General features: G+C 44.9%; 1 protein-coding gene across 1 annotated transcript in view; it reads left to right on the forward strand.

The window, feature by feature from the left end:
• The first annotated feature begins 387 nt into the window (after positions 1 to 387).
• The window catches only part of SPATA6 (spermatogenesis associated 6), a 175,249-nt gene continuing 159,715 nt past the window's right edge, over positions 388 to 15,921 (forward strand). The window contains exon 1 of the mRNA XM_082266220.1: positions 388 to 520. The gene's annotated coding sequence lies outside the window, so the exon portion shown is untranslated. The remainder of the gene's footprint in view (positions 521 to 15,921) is intronic.

The following is a 15,921-nucleotide window of genomic DNA, read 5'->3' on the forward strand; positions in this document are numbered from 1 at the left end:
AACCATATTTTTTATTTTAAAACCTTAAAGTACATTGATTACGTAACTTCAAATACATTTGTCGACCCATCAAATGGGCAACATCACCCCCAACAAGGTTTGTCCAGAAACACGCTCATGCTACAAGTACTCTGAGTTCAGTGCTACGGGGAAGATGTACATACATCCCTGCAGATTATCTCAGAAAAGCAGAATTATTTAATATGCATTTATTTTAAAACTTTTTTTTTTCCCCATGAACAATGCAGCTTTATGTAACACTTTGTCATCACTGAAAACCAAAGAGAAATATCTCAGTGTGAGGAGGAGGGGGGTGGGGAAGGATGCAGGAAGTGACACACAATTCTGTATCATGGCAACCACCCAGCTCTGCTTCCTCCCAGCAAACGGGGACCGCCGAAGACGTAACGTCCGAGGGAGGAGCCTGCGGGACTCGTCCAATCACAGTGCGGGGACTGGTGTGAATCTCTGGTGTATATCCTATGAACTTCTCCAGAGGCCGCCCAGTCGTCGCACCCGGGTAACTTCACCGACAGTTATCATCACTAACACCGGTAGCGGGGGAGGGGGGCAGCTGCAGGACTCAGCATGAGAGAAGTGTGAGGATATTCTGTTGGGAGCAGGGCATGCTGGGACTTGTAGTTCCTCTGTTGCTGAAGTTGTGCAGGCTGACCCCCTCCAATGTACTAATGCTTGTATTTATGATATTGCAATCACTGCTATATGAGGGGGAATGTACTGAGAGAGATACAGGGGCAGCCATTGCAGAGCGTGTTTCTGGAAATGCTCATTGCCTGGCGCTCTCTGGCTGAGATGATAAACATTCAGGTCACCGAGCGCTCAGCTTCTCCTGTGGCTCAGAATTAGACCCCCGCTTATACTAAGCTGTGTGTTGGCTGGTGTCGCGTTTATGTGCGTTTAGGCGCTGCATGCATAGGCGGGCGTTCAATTCAGTGGGCTTCCCTGTGTGCGACAATCGCGCCAAAGTAGCCCATGTAGCTGTTTGATTGTTGGGATGAAAAAAGGCTCGTCCATGTGCTGTGTTTGGGGTGCTATTAACCATTTTGGCCCCAGAGGATTTGGCTGCTCAATGACCAGGCCCTATTTTGCGATTTGGCACGGCATTATTTCAACAGAAAATTGCGCGGTCGTGCAACCCTGTACCCAAATGAAATTGACTTCCTTTTTTCCCCACAGACAGAGCTTTCTTTTGGTGGTATTTGATCACCTGTGCGATTTTTATTGTTTTTTTTGATCATGCGCTATAAACAAAAACAGAGCGGCAATTTTGCAAAAATAACTATATTTTCACATTTTTTTATATGAAATTCCCCAAAAAAAAAAAGTAAAAATCTATTTTTTTTCAATTTTTGGCCAATTTGTTTTCTGCTACCTATGTTTGGTAAAAAAAAATCACAATAAGCGTATTTTGATTGGTTTGCGCAAACGTTATTGCGTTTACTAACTAAGGGAAAGATTTTTTTCATTTTTGTTGTTGTTTTTTTTTTTTTTAACGAGTAATGGCGGCGATCTGCAATTTTTTTTTTTTTTTTTTTTTTTTGCGGGACTGCGACATTGCAGCGGACAGATCAGACCCTTGACTGACATTTTTGACACTTTTGGGGGTACCAGTGACATTATTGCAGTAATCAGTGCTATATATATGCACTATTACTGTAAAAATGACACTGGCAGGGAAGGTGTTAACTTTATTAGAGATGCAGTGACTATGTGTGTCCCTAGGGGCGTGCTTCTTACTGTGCAGGGATGTGACTGTGCATGTAACAGCACAGATCAACGGTCCTACATAGCAGGACCGTTAGATCAGTGCTTTTACACAGGGAAGAATGACAGGCGGCTTTGTTTACATTAGCCGCCTGCCTTTCTCCCTTCACAGCGGACGATCGCGAGTGACCGGCGGACATCGGGTGTCCGTGAATGAGCCGAGGCGGCAGGGAAGGGGGTTAACTTTACTGGTGATCAAGGGGTTAAGTGTGTCTAGGGGCGTGATTCTAACTGTTAGGGGGCGTGGCTAGTGAAGTAATCACAGAGACATGCGATCCTATATAGCAGGATGACATAGCCTCTGTGCTTACTTCAGGGAGAATGACAGACGGCTGTGTTTACATCAGCCGTCTGTCTTTCTCCCTCTGTTGCAGGAGATCGCGAGTGGCTGGCGGCCATGTTAGCTGCCGGTCACACGCGCTGGCTCCCCAGGGAACGAGTAAATGTACGGTGGGCGGGGCGGAAGTGGTTAAATGGTGCCAAAGGCATGTAGCGCATTATTTGCACGTTTCGCAACTGCAAAAGTGCTCAGTTTTGCACGTGTTCGTGAAAAGTTCTAACTGGAACTGCGAACCCCATTGAAGTCTATGGCAGCCAAACTGTTTATAATACTATAGAACCTCACCCCATCTTCAGGTCTTCCCACACCAGAACTTCTGGAGTAAGTATCGCCATTAAAAGCCATATTTTAACTTTCAGCTGGTACATGTCAAGTCAGTATGGAGATAGATTTTATGTGTTTACATTGCCTGCACTAAACATCATTTATTGACCGATTGCAAACAATAGACTTCTGGTTGTAGTTGCTCAATTCAGGCCTAACACGCAAATATGCCCTGAGCTGTGTTGCTAAATATACTGAAAGTACCCTGTGTAGCCGGATTCCCAGCCGTTTTGCTGGATATGGGTCCCCTGGGTCACTGGGTGCAACAAAAGTACCTTTGTGCATGTTTCTCCAAGTGTGAGCGCTGAGACAATGACCAGTCCAGTATCTTTGTGTTTTTTGTATTCATCGAGAACTTGGATGGGAGAAGGGAATGAGTGGGATACTCCTTTGGCTCAACTATGCACAATTTGCTAGGGACAACTGAAAAATGCCGATTGGCGCTGGCTAGATGACGGTCAATGTCTTGGCTTGCTGCTTGTTAAAACGGAGTTCCAGCCTAACCGCACACTCACCTGTCCCACGGTCCAGCGATGCACCGTCTTCTCCCTCTCTGCCCTGCGGCAACGGCATCACTGATGTGGGCACCGCTTCTCGGCCTTTTGGCTGAGATCAAGTGTAGTATCTGTTCTTATCAGTTGGTATGGGCCTTAGCTAGTACCAGTATGACCGAAACCTGGAGCGCTCTAAATATTGAGGTATGGGGAGTAGGTCATCTGGGAAAGCATGCGGGGCCCGCCGCCTTCTGATTTGAATGGGTTGAACTGTCCTAACCAGTTTGAAGGGAGCAGGAAAGCCGGTCTGGAGGGTGAGCCCGGTGGAACTGCTCCTGGATGTAATGGGCTGAGGAACAGGATGGCGAGGGGAGGGTTCTCTCTCCTGGGTTTTGAGCTGGCTGGCTAACGGGCCTGTCCCCAGGGGAGGTGAGCTCTCTCTAAGCTGTCCAGGTTCTGATGTCTGCTGGTGGGGATAGGCTACACTCGGTCTGGCCGGGGGCTGAGATGGAAAAAGCCCGTAGTGTAAGTGCCCCTGGGGTGGCAGCCCAGGGGTGCCTTAATTTCTCACTGGTGAGGGGCAGCTCGCTGTGAGTTTTTTCGGCACCTTGGTCACTGCACACCTTTTTCACACCTGCCTCTTGGGACAGGCCTTTTGGCTTGCACCAGAGGAATTTTTTATTCCGGCTGGAAGGCCTGCCTTCGTCCCTCACATGGCACCATCGCACTTTCCCCACTTCCCTTTCCCCACCTTTGTGTTTGTTTGTCTTTTTCTTTGGAGTCCGTCACTGCACTGTCACCTTTTTTCTTTATTTGCACAGACTGAAGTGTGTGGGTCCTCGGGCCCTGCCTTAAGTCTTGGGAGGGGGTGGATATGGCCTTTTGGCTTAGTTCGCCCTCTCCCATGGGGTCTCCCTTCAGGGGAGCCCTACTTAGTACTCGGTGGGGGCTGTTTCGGCAGTCCCCCTGAAGAACGGGGTCGGTCTGGTTTCGGCCAGACAGACCATGAGTACCTTATGTCCCTGTCAGGAGTCTTGTGCCCCGGGGGATTGAGGTTTCGGGTCCTACCTCTTCGGAGGGAAGACCATACGTTGTCGCACACCCTGTGCTTTTTTGTGTTCTCACTTTGTGTGTGTGCACTTTTTTATGCACCGGGTGGAGTCTTTTGAGTGTGTTGCACACGCTACGGGCTTTAAAAAAAAAAAAATCACTGATGTGGGCACCCGGCTGTGACAGTTTGCAGCTTCACAGCCGGGTACGCACTGTGCATGCGTGAGTTGCGCTATGCGTCGTGATTGGCCGGCAATCTTCTGGGACCTCTGACATGTCCCAGAAGATTGCAGGGAGGGAGGGAGAGAGGAGAACTTCCGCTCAGGGCGCCGCGGCGCTCCGAGCGGAAGTGGGAGCGGGTACCTGTCAAAACTAGGTACCCGCTCCCCCCCCAAAAAAAAATGACATGCCAAATGTGGCATGTCAGGGGGTTAGGACTATTTAAAGCGGAAGTTCCACTTTTGGGTGGAACTCCGCTTTAACTCCAAACTGACTTTGGACTGCTTTCTCACATAAAGAAGTCCTCTTTGAGCTCCCTTAAGCACTCCTTGCTGAGGTAGCTACTTGTACTACTGCTGCACTGCTAAACACTTCAGGGCCCCCATCGGCACCCACTACCTCTCACTTATCTTCAGGGCTTAGACCAGCTTAGTCGGGAACCTTTTTGGCTGAGAGAGCCATGAACACCACATATTTTCAAATGTAATTCAGTGAGAGCCATACACTATATTTCAGGGGTCGGGAACCTTTATTTAATATTCATAATAATGGGCCGCAGCTATACAGTGAGTAGATGGAGCCGTGTGAAAGTGCCTGGAGTCTGGTCGGGAAGAGAGCAGAGCAGGCAGGTACGCAATGAGGCCTGAGTGGTGAAGAGCCTGCAGACCTGCGAGTGATGGAGGGGAGTACAGGCCCTGAGAAAATGGTGGCCGGCCGCTGAAGGCCTCAGAAGTGGACGTGAGAGGCAGCTCCCGCGCGTCCCCGGGTGTCAGATGGGAAGGAGATTGTGTCTGTGGGGGCACAGGGAGCGGATGGCAGGTCTCCTTACCGGGCGGTGTTTGCCTAGGCCCTCAGATGCAACAGCACACGAGCCGGCGGCGGTACCGCGAGTAGGCCGCGGGGTCTGTAGCGCTTCAATCCGGTCACCCAGAGACGAACTGAGGTTAGAGTCCTGCTGGGCCCTCATGGATCCCAGGCCCACAGCTCCTGGGATAAACATTCCCATCTGCAGCCAATGGACCATGAGCATGCAATTTCTTTTAAAAGATTTGTAAGTATTGGTCCCTTGGTGTTTCGCATTAGCATAACATTACCTACTATCTTTATTACATGCCACAAACTGTTTATTTCTCAGAAACCATGTATCACATCAACCCCTGAGTAAGTGAACGATTGTTCATGAAATGCGTCGGGTTACCATTTTATTTTTATTTTAAACATTTTATTGGTTTTTATGCACTATACATTGAGTCAACAAAGAACTAAACAATGCGTTCACATTTGGCAATCGGCCAACTGATGCAGTGAAGGTACATAGCATGAAGTAATCAATATGCAGAATAAGAGCTTTAACACAACTGATAGTAATAAGAGCAGGTAATAGTAATAGAAGGGATCAAAGAGAGATTGTGCCTGTATCTGGTATCAGGTGAACATGCGTAGAGAGGTAATAAGGTGTGAATGTAACCACTTTACCACTAGAGGATTTTGCTGTCTTACGTCTAGGCCACTTTTTGCGATTCGGCACTGTGCGAATTTAACTGACAATTGCACGGTCATGCAACGCCGTACCCAAACTAAATTTACGTCCTTTTTTTCCCACAAACAGAGCTTTCTTTTGGTGGTATTTGATCACCTGTGCGATCTTTACTTTTTGCGCTATAAACAAAAAAAGAGCGACAATTTTGAAAAAATAACAATATTTTTCACATTTTTTATATGAAATTCCCCCCCAAAAAAATGTAAAAATCTATTTTTTTTTATCATTTTAGGCCAATTTGTTTTCTGCTACATATTTTTGGTAAAAAAAATCGCAATAAGCGTATTTTGATTGGTTTGCGCAAAAGTTATTGCGTTTACTAACTAAGGGAAAGATTTCTGTCGTTTTTGGTGTTTTTTTTTTTTTAAACGAGTAATGGCGGCGATCTGCGATTTTTTTTTTTTTTTTTTTTTTTTTTGCGGGACTGCGACATTGCGGCGGACAGATCGTACCCTTGACTGACATTTTTGACACTTTTGAGGTTACCAGTGACATTACTACAGTAATCAGTGCTATAAATATGCACTGTTACTGTAAAAAATGACACTGGCAGGGAAAGGGTTAATTTTATTGGAGAGGGAGGGGTTAATGTATGCCTGGTGCTTACTGACGTGTGTGGGGGGAGGTGACTGAGTGACACAGGGACAGATCGCAGGTTCAGCTATGCTGAACCCTGCAATCTGACCCTTCCTGTCACTTAGGAGATCCGCCCACTTTGTTTACACAAGTGGGCGGATCTCCACACTAGATTCCCCGACGACCAGGGAAGAGCGGCGGTGATTGCCGCTCCTCCCCTGGCACGACTCCCCTTTGTGACTGAATACAGTGGGATCGAGCCTCCGGCGGCACGCGTGCGCCGCCGAGAAGGGGGAGTGCCTGGCGACGTAGGTCTACGTTGCCAGACGATAACGAACCACTTTGCTGCAGTAGAGCTCTAGTGAGCAGCGGTAAAGTGGTTAATATGGATATGGATGCCACCGTGGTCCTCTCTGGTCTAAAGTTAAATCGCAATTACGGGTAAATCCGGGTGAGTCAGAGTGCGTTAGTAAAATGGTAATCAGATTTTAATGCTTTTAGGGTAAGATAGCCACAATGACCAATGCTCCCGGAATCTATCTTCTGTGAGGTGTGTTTTAGAGAAGAGGTATTCCATGTTGCAATGGTCATTGGTGGAATTAAATAATGCCTCGAAGGTTGGCGAGGAGGGGTTTTTCCAAGCCCGAGCTAACACTAGGTGTGCCGAGATCAGAATATGGTGCGTAATTGGGTGGCATTTTTTGGTCAATGGAAGAGGGCTGAGACCAAAGAGGGCTATTTGTGGAGTGAGGCATTGAACAATGTTAGTCACATTATAGATGAGGGACGAAACCCTGTTCCAGTAAGGGCGGATTATTGGACACTCCCACCATATGTGGAAGATGTCTCCAGTTGCAGTACAGTTTCTCCAACACTTCGGAGAGCAAGAGGGCAAAATAGTATTAAGTCTGTCTGGGGTGTAGTACCATTTATGGTATATTTTCATAAGTGTTTCCCAATGCGAGACGTTTCTGGATATAGTAAGTGGCAGCCGGAGAGCGTGATACCACGTCATTGCGAGGCAAGAAATTTGTAGTTTGGGTTCCCAAAAAGTAATTGCTGCAAGTTTGTTAGTAGAGGTGGGACAGGTCAAGAGTTGGTAGAAGCCAGATATGCCTTTAGAGTTCTTTTTCTTTTCAGTAATCAATGAGAGACCTTCTTTGGTAGTCAGTGATGAGGATGTCCAAACAACAGAGAGAATATGGCGAATCCTTAGGTACAGTGTTTTGCAAAAGTATTCGGCCCCCTTGAACTTTTCGACCTTTTGCCACATTTCAGGCTTTAAACATAAAGATATAAAACTGTAATTTTTTGTGAAGAATCAACAAGTGGGACACAATCATGAAGTGGAACGAAATTTATTGGATATTTCAAACTTTTTTAACAAATAAAAAACTTAAAAATTGAGCGTGCAAAATTACTTTGTAGCGCCACCTTTTGCTGCGATTACAGCTGTAAGTCGCTTGGGGTATGTCTCTATCCGTTTTGCACATCGAGAGACTGAAATTTTTGCCCATTTCTCCTTGCAAAACAGCTCAAGCTCACTGAGGTTGGATGGAGAGAGTTTGTGAACAGCAGTTTTCAGTTTTTTCCTCAGATTCTCGATTGGATTCAGGTCTGGACTTTGACTTGGCCATTCTAACACCTGGACATTTTTATTTGTGAACCATTCCATTGTAGATTTTTCTTTATGTTTTGGATCATTGTCTTGTTGGAAGACAAATCTCTGTCCCGGTCTCAGGTCTTTTGCAGACTCCATCAGGTTTTCTTCCAGAATGGTCCTGTATTTGGCTCCATCCATCTTCCCATCAATTTTAACCATCTTCCCTGTCCCTGCTGAAGAAAAGCAGACCCAAACCATGATGCTGCCACCACCATGTTTGACAGTGGGGATGGTGTGTTCAGGGTGATGAGCTGTGTTGCTTTTACGCCAAACATAACGTTTTGCATTGTTACCAAAAAGTTTGATTTTGGTTTCATCTGACCAGAGCACCTTCTTCCACATGTTTGGTGTGTCTCCCAGGTGGCTTGTGGCAAACTTTAAATGACACTTTTTATGGATATCTTTAAGAAATGGCTTTCTTCTTGCCGCTCTTCCATAAAGGCCAGATTTGTGCAGTATAGGACTGATTGTTGTCCTATGGACAGAGTCTCCCACCTCAGCTGTAGATCTCTGCAGTTAATCCAGAGTGATCATGGGCCTCTTGGCTGCATCTCTGATCAGTCTTCTCCTTGTATGAGCTGAAAGTTTAAAGGGACGGCCAGGTCTTCATAGATTTGCAATGGTCTGATACTCCTTCCATTTCAATATTATCGCTTGCACGGTGCTCCTTGGGATGTTTAAAGCTTTGGAAATCTTTTTGTATCCAAATCCGGCTTTAAACTTCTCCACAACAGTATCTCGGACCTGCCTGGTGTGTTCCTTATTCTTCATGATGCTCTCTGCGCTTTAAACGGACCTCTGAGGCTATCACAGTGCAGGTGCATTTATACGGAGACTTTATTACACACAGGTGGATTCTATTTATCATCATTAGTCATTTAGGTCAACATTGGATCATTCAGAGATCCTCACTGAACATCTGGAGAGAGTTTGCTGCACTGAAAGTAAAGGGATGAATAATTTTGCACGCCCAATTTTTCAGTTTTTTTATTTGTTAACAAAGTTTGAAATATCCAATAAATTTCATTCCACTTCATGATTTTGTCCCACTTGTTGTTGATTCTTCACAAAAAATTACAGTTTTATATCTTTATGTTTGAAGCCTGAAATGTGGCAAAAGGTCGCAAAAGTTTAAGGGGGCTGAATACTTTCGCAAGGCACTGTATATGTAAAAGTCTTTACTGGGAAGGTTATAGAGCGATGAGAGTTGGAGGAAGCTCCTAAGTGTCTGAAGGTGGAAGAGCTCTCCAATTGTCATGATTCCAGCCAGTGGCTATTGGTAAATTTGGTGATATGAGTTGCAGCGATAGTAAGGGGAGCCGGTAAAGAGCTTCAGTATGTATCCCCTGCGCCTGTTGGCAGACAGCTTTCCATGTCTTGACAGTGGCAGTCAACGTGGGTAGAAAGAGACAAGGGGTGTGCGTGGTCACCCACACACTTACAAGGAGTAGGTCTAAGGCACTGTTTGCTGCTGTAGATTAAATTTGGACCCATGGGACCTGTGATTGTTCACATTGTATGTTAAATAATAATAGTTCATTGTATGTTAAATAAACTTGCTTTTTACATTGTATCATTGGGCGTGTTGCACTTCATTCAGACCCCATTCACACTAGCGCGACTTGTCAGGCGACTTGGTCGCCTGACAAGTTGCGGTGGGTCACCTGCCATTGATTAGAACAGGGCCCGTTCTAATAGGAGCGACACAAGTCGCTCCGACTTAGAAAAAGGGTCCTGTACTACTTTGGGGCGACCTGGAGGCGACTTGCATTGACTTCAATGATATGAAGTCTGCGCATGTCGCGCCTAGGTCGCGGTGCTCGCTGTGCACCGCGACTTCACAGGTCGCCCCAGCAATTCGCTTCGCCCCTGTCTGAACGGGGTCTTAAAGTCCCAAGGGCAAATCTTTGCAACTTTCTATGTTATTGAGGGATGGAGGTGCATCGGGGCATATTTTATTATTGTAATGTTTTACCATATGAATTGCTGTAACCATGATGAATATTCATTTTTTACTATCCACCAACAAGGCAATAAAAAACTTGTTCCTACAAATACTATCCCCTTATTTTATATACATGAATCTCTATCAGGTTCACGTGTTATACTAATTATCCACCATCATCAATGTACCTCATTTAAAGTCCCAACCCTTTCCTTAAAAATGCACTAATGCATGTAATGTGCATTAACAATGCTTTGCAGTAAAGCAGGACTTAACATGCATGTTAGTGCAGTACACCCCTGCAGAAAAGTGTGAACCTAACCTAATGCTTCCTCACATCTTGTGACTTGCTACAAAGTTATAATGTTGCAGTCTGATCACTGGGGAAGAGGAGACTGGGAAAATGCTTCCTTTTGCCTGCAGCAAACTGAGAGCATCATCTCAGCCTAGGCAAAGTCATTGGATTGGAGCTCAAGGATAAAACGTGGAGTTTCTTTTCTTAGAATTGTGTTGCTGGTATGTTGTGGAGAATTATTTAATGCAGACTTGTAAATTTAGGCCCCTTTCACACTTATGCAACGCGATTTTACCGCGATTTTGCAGCGCGATTTTGACACGACTTTGCCACGATTTTGACGTGATTTTGAAAGCAGTCCAAAATCGCAGGACAAGTCGCACTAGTGTGAAAGGGGCCTAACTGACAGATCCACATTAAGCATGATAATATTTAGCTGTGTTTTAACTTTGTATTACAGTTGCATGTAGCAGTACTCGTATACAGTATATAACAGCACCATGGGGTACTTTGACGCAGTAGTGGGCTTGAGCACGATATGGCCATATGGTGGGACCAAATCCCCATTTTTATTTATGGATTGTCTTCAGATTTGGTAGTAATTTCTTTTGCATTTGCGCGCTATTCTTTTTTAATATACATGTCTTTTGGTTCATAGCTGCAGCAGCTTTAGAAATACATGGGTATGCTCCCCCAAATTTTTTGCCTATATAACAGCACCATGTCCAGGTCAGCAAAACTGCCTACATTATTTTTTTTCATTGAATAATCAACAGGCTGCTGTGGCTATCGCCTCCCTGGTAACAGCTTCACCAACAGGAATCCTCACCCTAGTAACCATTATAAACTCACTGGTTCTTAGCTATTAGTGTGGATGGTGAATACCTATGAATGCCTGTATTCTTTTATCCCCAGAGAACAAGCGCTGCTTCTCAAGTGCCTGTAAGTACCTGCATTTAGTATGTAGTTGCAACTGCACTGTGTTCATGTTGCTTGTGCCTCCAATGTAGGTTGTATTTTGCTTAGAACCTTTTAAATGTAGACCCCTTTCAATAGTGAACATAAAACATTGAAATGGAAATAGAGAAGTTAATTTGGGACCCCAGTTTGTGCAGCACTTTGACAATTCATCTCATGTTATCTCAGTCCCACCTACTGTATACTCTGTGCTCTTTCCCATATGTAGAGGAGTTTGCACACTGCAGAATGTCATGCTGTAGACACATGTGGAATTCAGCCCTGCCCATTTATATAAGTTTTGTCCTCTATAGAATGATCTGTGACTGTGAGGATGTTTGACAGGTGAGACGGCAACATAACGCCTCCTTACCACCTGTTTCAGTCCTTAAACACTGAACCATAGCTTACACGGTTGCGGTTTGGCGTCCCCCTCCAGCGATGGATACAAGTCCATTGAGCTTAAATATAAATGTCCATGGCAGCCTTTTGCAACCAGGGTGCCCTCTGGGTTCCTCAGGGGTGCCTTGGTAAAATGCCTAAAAATGTCCCCAGAAATTGTCAACCAGCCAGCAGGTGCGTTACACAAAGCCACAGATTTTTATTGTGCAGCATTGCGTATGATTTTGTCAGATGATAAGGAGGACGTCGGGTGCCTGCACACCATCTTATTTCCCAAACAGATGACAGCAGAAGTCTCAAAAATCGTACCTGCGTTTTTAAGTATCTGTGGCATAAGACATAAGCATAGAACACGGGCTGAATTTCGAGCGGCATTGGACGGTTCATTTAGAAACCGGCTGACATTCGGCCCATGTGTACTGCAGCCGGTCCAACAGATGCCGACTTCTGAAGAAGGAGCATGACTGAAAAAGGTCTGCCGATTGGATCCTGATCAGCGCTCTATGCCAATGGGTGAGAGCATTGTCCAGAGTGTTCTGGTGGGGGGCCGTCCCCCTGTCAGAGCACAATAGAACAGCAGGGGAGGTTGCTGTACTAACATCAGATAGTTAGTACAGTGGCTACGACTTAAGCTGTCAATTTTTTTTACGTTCATCCTGCTGGGTTGAATGAAAAAGAACTAGTAATGTGTACCAGGCTTACATCTCAGAAGGACTTTAACCAATATAAATTTCACCTCCAAAGCTACAACTCCTGCCTCCACACTGCCAAGCAGACCTATTTTATCACTCTCATTACCACCTTCTCATCCAGTCCCTATCAACTGTTTTCTGCTTTTAACTCTCTACTTCATCTCCCACTGCCTGCATCTACTGCCCAGGAAATCACTAATCGCTTCAAAAATAAAATTAATACAATTTGTGATGGGATCTCTACTACAGAAACCTCCCCTACTTATCACTGCCCACAGGTACACTCAATACTTCCCTGATTATTACTACTAGATGAGGTCACTAAACTTTTTTTTTTTAATAGCCACCTAACCACCTGCCTCCTGAACCCAGTTCCCTTGCAATTACTAGGGTCACCCTCTGGCTCTATTCTACACTCTCTAACTCACATCTTCAATCTCTCTTCTTGCATCTTCCCCAACTCTCTAAAACACGCACTGTTCACTCCAATACTTAAAGTGACTCTTTTTTTTTTTTATAACAAACATGTTATACTTACCTGCTCTGTGCAATGGTTTTACACAGAGCAGGTCTCATCCTCTTCTTTTTGGGTCCCCCACCGGCGCTGCTGGCTCCTCCCCTTCAAACAGTGCCCCCAGAGAAAGCAGCTTGCCCTAGGGGAACCGCTGCGTGCTCGCTTCCGAGCCTCTGCTGTATATTCTCTTTGTAAATCTCCTCCCTGGGTCAGCTGATTGCCTCCTATGGCTTTCAATACCATTTCTTTGCTGATGATACCCAAATCTATCGATCTACTCCTCAGCTCACTTCTTCAGTCTCCTCATGTATCACTAATTTACTAACAGACATATCAGGCTGGATGTCGCACCACTTCCTCAAACTAAATCTATCCAAAACCGAGTTTATAATATTTGCCCCCCTGCGTGCCTCTTCCCCCAACTCCTCTGTCAAGATCAATTACACATCTATCAGCCCATCTCCATGTGACAGGGTGCTAGGTGTAGTCCTGGACTTTGAACTATCCTTTCCGTCCCACATCTATTCACTTTGCAAAGCTTGCCACCTCAACCTCCTCAACATCTCCAGAATAATCCCTTTTTAACCAATGACACCACAAAGCTTCTAATTCCCTCCAGTCTCGCCTCGACTACTGCAACTCCCTCCTCATTGGATTACCTTTACATAGGCTATCTCCCCTTCAGTACATCATGAATGCTGCTGCCAGACTCATCCACCTTACAAATTCCTCAAGTCTAGAGAGCATGACTTCTAGGCTATTACTTGTATCTCCTAATTAGATGTAAAAATACCATATAGCATATATACTCTTTATTAGATATTCAGCAATCATTCCCAACGCGTTTCAACTGTGAAACCGTCTTCTTCAGGGGATGTGGGTGGAATATACATAGATGAATAGGCCAAATATTAAGTTTAAAAATGTTGCAGCACGTTTTATAGAAGGTCCCCAGTGCAGGTGCAGACCAGGGACAGAAGGAAACGGGCAAAAGACTGAAGGCTAACTATTCACTTAAAGATCTAGCCAGCCGGAGATGGACAAGTATATAGGGAGATAGGCTATACCAGACGAGAAAGTGTGGATACATGGATGACGTAAAATGAATGTTGAGACTAGACTAGCTTCGCTTGCATGGAAGCCATATCATGGGAGACCCAGACCAAGCCACATTCTAAATCTATCCAATCTAAAATCTATCCAAATCTATCTAACACTGTAAAGCATAAATCGCTATACATACCTTTTCTGCAGCCGATTTGTTCTGGTCTCCAGCGGCGGATGCTGTGTAGAAGAGACAGCCGACAACGCCTGGGAAGTGACGTCACCCACAGAGTTTCTATGGAACTGCCTCTTCTGCACCCGCCCACACAGAGAAGCCGCCTCTGACAGCTCAGCCTGTGACCGGAGCAGACCAGCTGCAGAAAAGGTATGTTTAGGGATTTTTGCTTAACTGAGTTAGTTAGATTAGTCTTAAAATGTGGCTGCCAGTTGGCCGTGAATTTTTGGCCAACGTCCGATCGGCCGATTTTCGGCCGGTTAGTAGGATGCTTTCGACAACCGACTCCGACTTTTCGGCCGAATAAAATCTGGTGTGCAGACTATAAAATTTTTGTTGGCCGTCAACGCAACAGCCGATTTTCGGTCAGTCAGTACAGATTTCGGCAGACAAAAATCTGATGAGCAAGACTGGGCATGCTCAGAGAAGAAAAAACACACGGAAAGTTAACCAGCACATGACATCACTTCTGAAGTTGGTTTTTGTTGGCCGAGAAAATTCATGTGCAGTCTAGGCACATTCCAACCAACAAAACACAACTTGGACAAAAGACGGCCGATCGGTCGGCCGATAATCGTTGCGTGTGTACGAGGCATTAGAGTTAGTTTTAGGCTGAACTTCTACTTTAATTGAACAAGCTGAAGTTAGAAGCTGATTGGCTACCATGCACAGCTGCACCAGATTTTGCACTCTCCAGTTTTAGTAAATCAACCCCTGTATGAATAAATACATTGCATCCGGAAAGTATTCACAGCGCTTCACTTTTTCCACATTTTGCTATGTTACTTCCTTATTCCAAAATAGATTAAAGTCATTCTTTTCCTCAAAATATTACAAACAATACCCCATAATAACAACGTGAAAGAAGTTTGTTTGGAATTAAAAAAAAAACGTATTGAAAATAAAAATGGAAAAAAAAATCACATGTACATAAGTTTTCACAGCCTTTGCCATGACACTCAAAAATTCAGAGGCATCCTGTTTCCACTGATCAACCTTGAGATGTTTCTAAAACTTGATTGAGTCCACCTCAACTGGAACTGGGAGACTAGTCAGGATGGAGGGAAATTTTAATGCAGCAATGTACAGAGACATATTGAGAAAATATAGTGCAGTGCAGATTATACATAATTAAATAATTAAAAACTATAAAAGTCCATTCATAAAGCCTGAGAGTCCCTTTAAAAGCTGGTAGCTGGAGGCCACGACGGGGTGCTGGGAAGATATCCCTACACGGTGATAATCCCTTCACCAAGAAGCACTCTATTGTGCTCACCTAAATAGGAGACCCCTGTGTCACCAGTGGGTCAAACAGGCTCTAATATCAATCATTCAAGGAAAGGATATCCTAGGATATCCTGTGTCTCCAATGTACATTTCTTTTATAATGTACAGAGACATCCTTGATGAAAACTTGCTCCAGAGCACTCTGGACCTCAGACTGGGGCATAGGTTCATCTTCCAACAGGACAATGCCCCTAGGCACACAGCCAAGATAACTGTGAATGTCCTTGAGTGGCCCAGCCAGAGCCGAGACTTGAACCCAATGGAACATCTCTGGAGAGATCTGAAAATGGCTGTGCGCCGACATTCCCCATCCAACCTAACAGAGTTTGAGAGGTCCTTCAAAGAAGAATGGGAGAAACTGCCCAAAAATAGGTGTGCCAAGCTTGTAGCATCATACTCAAAAAAACTTGAGGCTTTAATTGGTGCCAAATGTGCTTCAACAAAGTATCGAGCAAAGGCTGTGAACACTTGTGTACATGTGACTTTTTTCATTTTTTATTTTTAATAAATTTGCAAAGATTTCAAACAAACTTCTTTCACATTGTCATCATGGGATATG

Source organism: Pelophylax lessonae (genome assembly GCF_965119305.1).
Source record: "Pelophylax lessonae genome assembly, chromosome: 8".
In the NCBI taxonomy this organism is placed as follows: Eukaryota; Metazoa; Chordata; class Amphibia; order Anura; family Ranidae; genus Pelophylax; species Pelophylax lessonae.